Genomic DNA, 9,722 nt, shown 5'->3' on the forward strand with positions numbered 1-9,722 from the left:
CTCCCTTTAATCGTTTACTTTTTGGTATCGTGTTTTTTTTTGTAAAAAAATAATTTTGTTTCATTTTGTGTTTTACCTCCTTCGCCTCCCCTTTTTGCATCCTTTTTGCATGCCATGTATTATGCGTTTGTTTACTTATAGGTAAAAAAAAATAACAATATAAATAATCGATGTGAATCGTCAAAGAAGTTTCATTTAAACGTCTAATACAATCCGTCAACTGCACCATGTATAAGTCTGAATTAAATTAAACAGTGAAGTCGTCGTCCGTTCAACGCTGATTTGATAACGTCCAGCAAGAATCGACGTTGGTGTTGTTAAAAACATTTCACGAATTGGCATCATATTGCTACGTTTGGATCCGTTTGTATTTTTAAAACGTGTTGGACGTCTGACGACATAAACTCCATTAGAATTTATTCGGCACAAACATAGTTAACGTCAAACAGTCTAAGATGTCGACGTTGTTCTTAGTGTTGTATATATTCATCGCACTTGTTGTTTTATTGTGTGTTGTTTCATTTGTGATGTATATGTGTCATTTATGCGGTGGAGTTTTTGACACAGTCAAACTTCCTAGGATACCGTTTCTCCAAAAAAGAATTGTATATGCACCCGATGATGAGCGACCTTTAAACGAAGTAAGACAAACTAGTGAACCAATTACGAGATATGAGCAGGTGGAATTAACCACAGTGCAGCAGCGGGTGCAGAATTACCAGCACGAACATACATCTCAACCTGCTGGAACGGTGAAGCTGTCTCAACCGGTCAAACCGCTGGTACATTCTCAACCTTCTTCCAAGCGTAACTCGTTGGTAAAACCAAAAGACGCTCCACCGCCACCGCCTGCAGCCACTGGAACCACACGACCGCTGTCTCAGGGAAGTCTAAGCGGTAGTAGACCTGGTTCTTTTGTACTAAAACCGAAAAAAGCACCCCCGCCGCCGCCACCCACGGCTGTTGTGAAGCCGCACCAAGTGGAGGTAGTATATGATACTCCAGAGGTTGGAACTTATTTAAGAGACTAAAAAATCTATTAGATCGTTTTGATGGATTATTTCATGAGGAGTTCAAAAGCATCCAAATGTTTATGCTTACTTATTCAGACAGAGATTTGGTAAATACATAATGGTTTACCTCGTATAGGCGAGAACATGCATTAATGCGGACAAAGAAGGCTATAAAAAATGGTGAAGAGTGAAGCCATGCAAAAAGGTTTTTACTGTTACAAATAAACAATATTGAGTGTTAAAATCCGCTCAAATCTGTTAATGGTTGAAGTTCGGCAAAATACTTATAATAAAGATATCTAATCTGCTGCGATATTAAAACATCGTTTCATATTGCATTTTTTTGCTCCCGTTTATTTATCTTTGAAAAGAATCGAATATTTATATTGTAACGGAAAATGATCTTTTCTATAGTGTGATTTAGAGAGATTTTTTGACGTCCTGTTCTTTAAATAGCATTTTTTTAAAGACCAGATTCCTTCATTGAAGTTTACCTCCCGTGAAAAATTAAAATGTTGAGCTCATATGGAAGTTCTTTGAAAGTTGTCTAAATCTTTAGTGGTTCTCGAGATGTAGATCTATCGTTATCAACTAATTTTAAAATATTAAATTGTATTGGGCATAATTTAGTAACTAAATATTAAAATTACAATGTTTAAAAGACCAAACTCAATTGCCGAAAAAAATTTTTAACCCTGTATGCCTCAGTAAAACTGTTAAATATAACACTTTCCAGCTACTTGATGATGTCCAAAATCTTCAGAATAAAAAAAATAATAATTTTCCTAGACAACTTTCCAAGCTTTTTCATATGAAATTATTTTTGTCACTGCAGGTAAGCTTTAAAATTATTCTCTCTTTTTGCAGTTCAACTTTTGAGTTCAAATTTTTAACGTTTGTCACTCCAATTTATCTAATTCTTAAAATTTATTTATTTACTCTTTGCAGTGTAATTTTAGTTTTATCCAAAAAACGATAACATTTTAGAGATTTTTATCAAAAAATGATCAAGGGGAAATGTCTTTTAGTTTGCAAAACAGTGTCCTCCACCAAATCGTTCAATATGTACAACAACTATACAAGTCTCGGTTTGTGTTGAGAACATTTATATTTGTATGTTTCATATGTTTTTCTACATAAAAGATTTTTCTTATCTATCAATGATGTTTTGGACGAGTTTATAAGTTGCTGTAACTTTCATTGCAATGAAGTACTGTGAAATCTACCTTAAACAAATTTCATGTGCACTCGGACTTTTTTATTTCTTGCAGAATATTTTTGGCCGAACTACAAAACTACATTACTGGAGATATTTTAGATTTACTAGTCATTAGCCCGTGCAAAAATCCACGGGTTCGCCTGTCGCAGCTAAGTTACCATTTTGCGTGACAGACAGACAGACAGACAGACAGACAGACAGACAGACAGACAGACAGACAGACAGACAGACAGACAGACAGACAGACAGACAGACAGACAGACAGACAGACAGACAGACAGACAGACCACGGACAGACGTATACGGGCATTATAATATAGATTGATCAAATAAGCGAAAGTTTTTCTCGGAAATATGCCAAAGCTGTACTTGCTTCGAATTTGATGCAAACTTATCAGATTGGGTTATCTTCTATTGCATGAAATTTGATTTAATTCTCGAAAATTTCTTCTTGAAAAACGAAGAAAAGAGTATGAAAAATAATTCGCCAAAATTACTTTCCGCATTTATTTCGCTATGTTAGGTAAGATATATTGATTTTACTTATTATATTTCACACGTTTGTTTTGCGCCGCAAATTAGATGTGCTCGAACATTAAGCGAACTTAATTTGTTGTCACGCAGTTGTCTCACTTGCGCAAGAACCCACCCAACCCCAAAATGTCAAAACCTAGGGTCAGGACCAACTTTTGAAAGTTCAGTGAGATTAAATAACCTGTGGTGTGATTCATGATTTACAATCTTGTCTCGAATGATTCTAACCTTAGACATTGAGACCCTTGGGGATGTGAATGTTACCGTCGTCCTGGATTAACTGAAGCCATGTGAGAGAAATTGAGGAGATTGCACACTGTGTAGGCCATAGGATGTTCCAGGGAGTTGTCTGGGAGAGCACAAACACTGATTTGGTATGCGTAGCTGAAAATCAGCCTAAATACAGGCAACAAACCCTGGGGACAAGCATGCCTCTCGGGCAACAAAACCTGGGCGACGAAGAACGCGCTCTTTTCAACACTTTACCTGGATAGCGATTTTTTTAAATAAAGTATATTTCAAAGTAAAATAGAAGCTGCTAAAAACTCAAATACACAAGGAAGGTGCAAACGTCAGGTCAAAAATTTTGGTGGACGCAGTTTCTGTTGACTGGGCATTTAAAACCCATCTTGTAAACAGCTTCACTAACTTGAACTAATATGGTACCCTAAGCAGTGAAGCCATGCATGCGTGCACCAACGAAGTACAATAGTCATGTTTACAAATTTTAAGACGTGGTTAGCCACGCCGTTAATTTCGAGGGATAGTCTGCCTTGCTGTGAACATGCATGAAGAAAAGTAAATTTTTATTTTCATAATATTTAGAATTCCTTGTGGTTAGCTACTGCCAAAAACACAGCTAGCTAGCTAGCTAGCTGTTGTGCCTAGCTAGGCTAGCTAGCTATATAGCTAGCTAGCTAGGCATTGGAAATATAAGCACCTCTTTCATTTTAGGATGCTAGCCAGGCTATAACTATAGTGTGTACATACAAGCCCTTTATTATGTATTTTTTTTTTAACAATCAGCTCGTATAATCTGTCAACTTCACCTGTGAACTGCACCTGCTACAAAATTTTAATAGTCAAATATTTAGCTTCTGCTTTGCTTGTTAAGTGGAAAATAAATTTTTACTTACTTACTTAATAAATATTTTTGCTGACGACCCTAGCTATAACTTATGTCAGCCTTCTAATGTTTGTTTTTATTAGCAAAGAGGAAGTGCTTCACACAATCGGTGCATTTTTGGCTATGTTTATATGTTGGTTTATTTAAACTGTTATATTTTATTGGAAACGTACGTAGTCAGTGGCTCAGCTTAACTTTTTGTATATATATAGTCATACATGGCTTAAAAAATTTGATTGACAGCTGTTCTCGCTTTCATGAACATGATTTTTAAATACTAACAGAAGAGACGTATAATAAACGAGTAAATACCCACAGGCAAGGACTTTTTTGTTGAGCAAGCAAACATTATAAGATGGCAAAAAGAGCTTCGATCGATAAGCGAAATGACTTTCCTTTTTCAGTTTTTTCAGTAATTATAGTAGTATTTTATGCTCTTTTCGCATGTTGTTTACAATTTCTGCTGCCATCTTTTGCCTGTCGAAATGTGCAGAAGTCTGGGAGCCACTCATACCGTGTCGGGTATGAGTAATTTCTCTTGTGGGTATTCCACGAGTACGCAACGAGTACACTGCGCGTACGAGTACTTCAAAAATACTCACACATTTTTGCTACTGTACTCACACAGTACTCGCTAGCGTGCATGAAAGGGAAACAGTAAAATTAAACGATTAAATTTTGCGATATTTTCTAAAAATGTTTGTCAGTGTTTATGCTATTATTTGATTCGATGTTCTTTTTTTAATTAATTAGGACAATGTTGGGTTTCACACAATCTTGTTGTTATATTTTAAAACAAAGAACAATGTTTCTTAAGTTTAGGGAAACTCTATTTTGACAAATAATAAAATTAAAATACATCATGGCAAGGTTTTAAACAGTTTTTGAAAGAAATCCTGCGATGTTTAAACAGTTTTCTAATGAAATATAGTAATATTATAGGCCATTTCATTTTGTTTTTTAAAAGAACCCAATACTTACGACCTCACTGCACTTAATGTGCTTTACTTTTTTCTCTCAATAACGACTTTCTCACTCTCTCTAAAACATGATTCTGGATATATATTAATTTTTCTTTTGTGTTGAATGTTTTTCTAATCTATTTATACCTTTGCAATCACATTGAGCTTATTGGAATGATTTGCTTCTGGTAATACAGCAGTATGGCAGGTATTATTTTTAGGTGTTATTGACAGGCATTTTAACCAAGCTTAACCCAGGACTAAATTGATTGATATGCTGTTAAAAACAGTAAAAAAATGTAACAATTTAGTTTAATGATATTCATTCTTTTTTTTTCTTTTTTATATTCGCAACCTTCAAACACCAGGTGGCCACAAAAAATGTGAAAAAAAATTTGCTGCAACATAAAAAAAATTTATGTAAAATAAAATGTTATTTCTTACCACGCGAAAACGAAGTAAAAGTTTTCACAATGTCTAAGGTAGCAGACAAATGTGAGCTATCGATAAAAATTATGTGACAACAAATTCCCGTTTTTTACAGGTACTCACAAATCATTCACTTATTGTACTTACATGCGCAAGAGGCTGTACTCAAGGGTACGGAGTAGTATACTCGCCGATTACTCGTACTCGTCTTGCACTGCTCTTGCCATTTTAATGTACCCGTACTCGTATACTTGTGTATAGTTACTCGCGATCGGCACTGTAAAGTCACCCGACCGACCCTATTTTTCGATCGAAAATTTTTATATACTGAGTCTGAAAAGCTTAAATGACAAAAAAAATTTATACGCTTGCTGTCTCCCCACAGCCATTACCCACCATTATGCAGATCCCAAGTTATGAGTTCATCAGCAAAAAATTAAGATGCCTGGGACAAGTAAACAAGTGTCATTTTGGCAAAAAAATTATCTTAATCAATTAACCTTTATAATATCTATGCATTAATAAATTTTGAATGCACACCCCTTAACAGGTCTAAAATTACTGATAAAAGAAAATGTCTAAATTTACTATCACTGAAATATGACATCATAATTCATGCAGCATAATCAAATCTGAAATTCTTTAAATGTGAATATCCTGAGAACGAAAAGAGCTTTTTAAAAAATTTAAAGAGACTTGTTAGCTAACTTTTTAAGCTCTATAATATAAGTCCAACATCATTTTATACGTCGGGTTCCCTGTAAGTTAATTGATGGGACGACTTATGTTACTTATGTTAACTTTTGAAGTTGTAGCTTCACGCCTGTCGTGGACGACCAACGTAAAGTCACTTCTTCCTCTTCTTCTACTCCATCTCTAAAGAGAGGAGGATGAGGGTTAGATCAAACTACAGTGACTATACTGTTTTCTGAGTCTTTATTTGTCCCGGGGATCTGAGGTTCATCTGGGAGAGTTTTAAGAAACTTGTCAATGGCTGTTTTAAACTTTAAAACTGGACATAAAGTGATGCTTCTGGGAGACTTGGGCAGGGCGTTGAAGGTTCTTGGAGCTTGATAACGGAATTGTTCAGCACTGGTGGTAGTTGAAAGAGACACCCTTTTCTTTGTGTTGCATGGGGGGGGTGAAGGTTTGGGACAATGCCTTCAGCTATTTTCCAACTGTATATGGCTTGATAGCGTTCACGTTGTCGTTGTAACGAGTACAATTTTAGCTTTTTAAGTGTGTTGTTGTAAGTCATTTTGTTTACACTGTTGATCTTTTTCAGGTAGCTCCATTGCAGAGCTTCTAGTACCTTGATTTGTCTTTTATTAACAGAAGACCAGAGTTGAGAGGAGTACTCGAGTCTGGGGATGACAAGGGATTTACATAGTGGTAGGAGGAAGACTTGAAGAGTCCAGCTTGTAAGTTGTTTTGTATTTTCTACGATTGTATTTATATGCTTTTTGAAGGTAGCATCATCTGTCATTAGTATTCCAAGATGTTTGGTTTGTGTTTTTGGTTGGATTTGTGTTGATGCTGTTGTTTTGTACTTTGACTTCAGATCTAGGTCTTTTCCGTACTGCAGGAGTTCAAACTTTGTGTTGTTGAACATCATGTTGTTTTGTTTACTTTGTTTTACTTTGTTTACTATGATGTTAGAAGTTAGGGCAATTGGGTGGTAGTTTTCAGCTTTAGTTTTGCTTCCACTCTTGTGTTTTGGTGTTATTATAGCACTGGTTAGTGTGTCTGGAATGGTTCCTTCTTTAAATGATTTCGTCCAAATCAGCTTGAGTGGGGTGGCTATGACGTTTTTACACTTTTTCAGTAGGATTGATGGGAAGCCATCAGGACCAGAAGAGGAGTTTGTTGAGAATTCATCGATTGCCTTGATGAAGTGTGTTTCATTGAATATCACGTTTTGTAGTGAGGGTTTGCTTGGACTTTGGTTTTGTTTGTTTGTGTACTGTTTTGGTGTGCTGAACATCTTGCAGTACTGTGTTAGTAGCATGTGGGCTATCTTTTTTGAATCGGTAGTCCCACTCTCGTTGATTAGAGGACCAACAGTGGAGTTGACTTTTAGAACTTTTTTGCTTAGGAGAAGAAAAATTTGGCTTTCTCTTCTTGCATAATGGTTGAGTTTCTATATGAGAGTTGTAGTGACTTTTCTATCTGAATGAGTTCTGCCTGGAACCTATCAGTACGTGGTGGCGATGTAACGCGCACTAGTTGGTTGTTTATTCTGGTTCATCTTCTCATGAGTGCTATTCTATCTATTGGAATTTTATTTCTGTTAGTTTGTTCTATCTTTCTTGATGGTACATGTGTTTCTGATGCCTTGGTGCAGATGTTGTAGAATTTCTTTAGCATGTCCTGTACATCAAGATCAAGATATTTCCACTCCCAGTTGACTGCTTGGAGGTTTTCTGTTATGGAAGTCCAGTTTACATTTTCACTCTGGTAATTTAGAAGGTCGAAAGGGGATGAGAACACTCTAGGAATTGTCTGTTGTGGGATATGTGAGGGTACATAAGATGTTGATATATCTAGGAAGTAATCGTGTGATATTGATCTGAGCGTAGGTATAAATAAGTTATCGTGAATGATATTGGTGTTGTTGGTGAATACAAGCTGAGGTATATTTTCAGCTATGTGTGTAGGTTTGCGGTTGGTTTGGATGAGACTGAGTTCAAGTAGTAGGTTGTTTGTAATGGTGAGCTACTATTTTGGTTTGGGGTGCAATTGGGCCAGTTGAGTGTGAGGTAGGTTGAAGTCACCCATTATGAATATGTCTGGAGATGGGGAGATGTTCAGCACTTGATGTAGCCCATAGTTTTCTGATGTTGATCTGTTGCTTTGGTGGTCATCTCGCGGTACAGAGTAGCTAGGTCTAAGTTCTCATCCTCTGAGTAGTTGACGATGATCTGTATTGCATTGTCTGAGCAGTTTAGGACTGGTTTTCGAACATACATGACACCACTTGAGTACCGTACATGTTGGGATGTCTTTCTACAAAGTGTTATCTGTTCAAAAGATTTTGTAACCGTTTATGTGTAGTTCGACAGCTGTATGGTTGTGTAACCAGGTTTATGTAAGACCAATAAAGAGTTACTTCTTGGTATGAAGTATATAGTCCTTGTATGTTATTATATGAGAAGGAGTTCAGTACCTCTTTGGGATCTGTTTGTTTGTTATTTGTTGATGTGGAAGTAATATGAGGTGAGTTAGCGGATTTGTAGGTTGACAGAAGGGAAGGATGTTGTGTTGATTGAGCATTGGTACTTGATTTTGGTTTGTGTGAGGATTGTAGGTCTGTTGGGTAGTCATGGCTTTGATTTTGGTATCCATTGCCACAAGAAACCTGTATTCCATGTGGAGGATGTATTCTAAAAAATCTGTGTTTGTGGTTTGAGGCAGTATTTGGTCTTAGTTGGGTGGGCTGATCACGGTACTCATTAATGGTCTGATTCTTTTTGTTCCTTTTATATGGCTTTTGTTGCATTTTAGGTTGTACACTCTCTCTTTGTGAGTGACGTTGAGCAGATTAATGGGTGGAAGAAGGTACATTTATTGCCAAGAGTGCATCCATTTCTTGCATTGGTTCCGTGAGTTGAAAAGGGCTTACATGGTGGTGGGTGCAAGAACTGGCATTCTTTACCTTTGATTCTGTCAAATTTGCATTTTCCTTTGATACTTGGACAAGCAAAGAAGTGTCATTTTGGCAAAAAATTTACGTTAATCAATTCACCTTTGTAATATCTATGCATTCATGAAGTTTGAATCCACATCCCTGAATAGGTCTAAAATCACTGATGACAGACAATATCAAAATTTTCTATCTCTTAAATATGACATCGTAATATATGCAGCATAATTAAATCTGAAATTCTTTAAATACGAATATATATAATGTGAATACACAAATTAAAAAAAAAATAAAAAGACTTGTTAACCACCTTAAGCCTTTATATATTATAGAGTCATAAGCTCTATAATATATAAAGTCCAACTTTATTTCATACCTTGGCTTCTCTTTAAACATGCACCATTGTCAGTACTGAATTTAGTAGGATTTAAAATAAGAACCCTAGTTTCTAAGTGCACTGTTCAATGTTGTATATACCATTAAACCATTTTAATTTGTTTATATGAATAATTTCTTGTGAATTATCGTTTTTTTAAAAATGTATATATCAGGGTTCGAATTAGCAGTACGCAATTCGCGTATCGAAATGTCATTTTTGCGAATCACTTTGCGAAGAAAATGATAGAATTGCGAATCGAATATTTTTAAGCGGCGACAGAAATGCTTTTTTAGATCAAGTTTAAGCACGAAAACTGGTGCAAATTGTATTACAGTATTGCTGCATATTTTTAATATGCCTGTAGTAAAAAAGACTGATTTTATAGACGTATGAACATATATTTGTACATATTGTGAC

This window comes from Hydractinia symbiolongicarpus, chromosome 2 (genome assembly GCF_029227915.1).
Source record: "Hydractinia symbiolongicarpus strain clone_291-10 chromosome 2, HSymV2.1, whole genome shotgun sequence".
In the NCBI taxonomy this organism is placed as follows: Eukaryota; Metazoa; Cnidaria; class Hydrozoa; order Anthoathecata; family Hydractiniidae; genus Hydractinia; species Hydractinia symbiolongicarpus.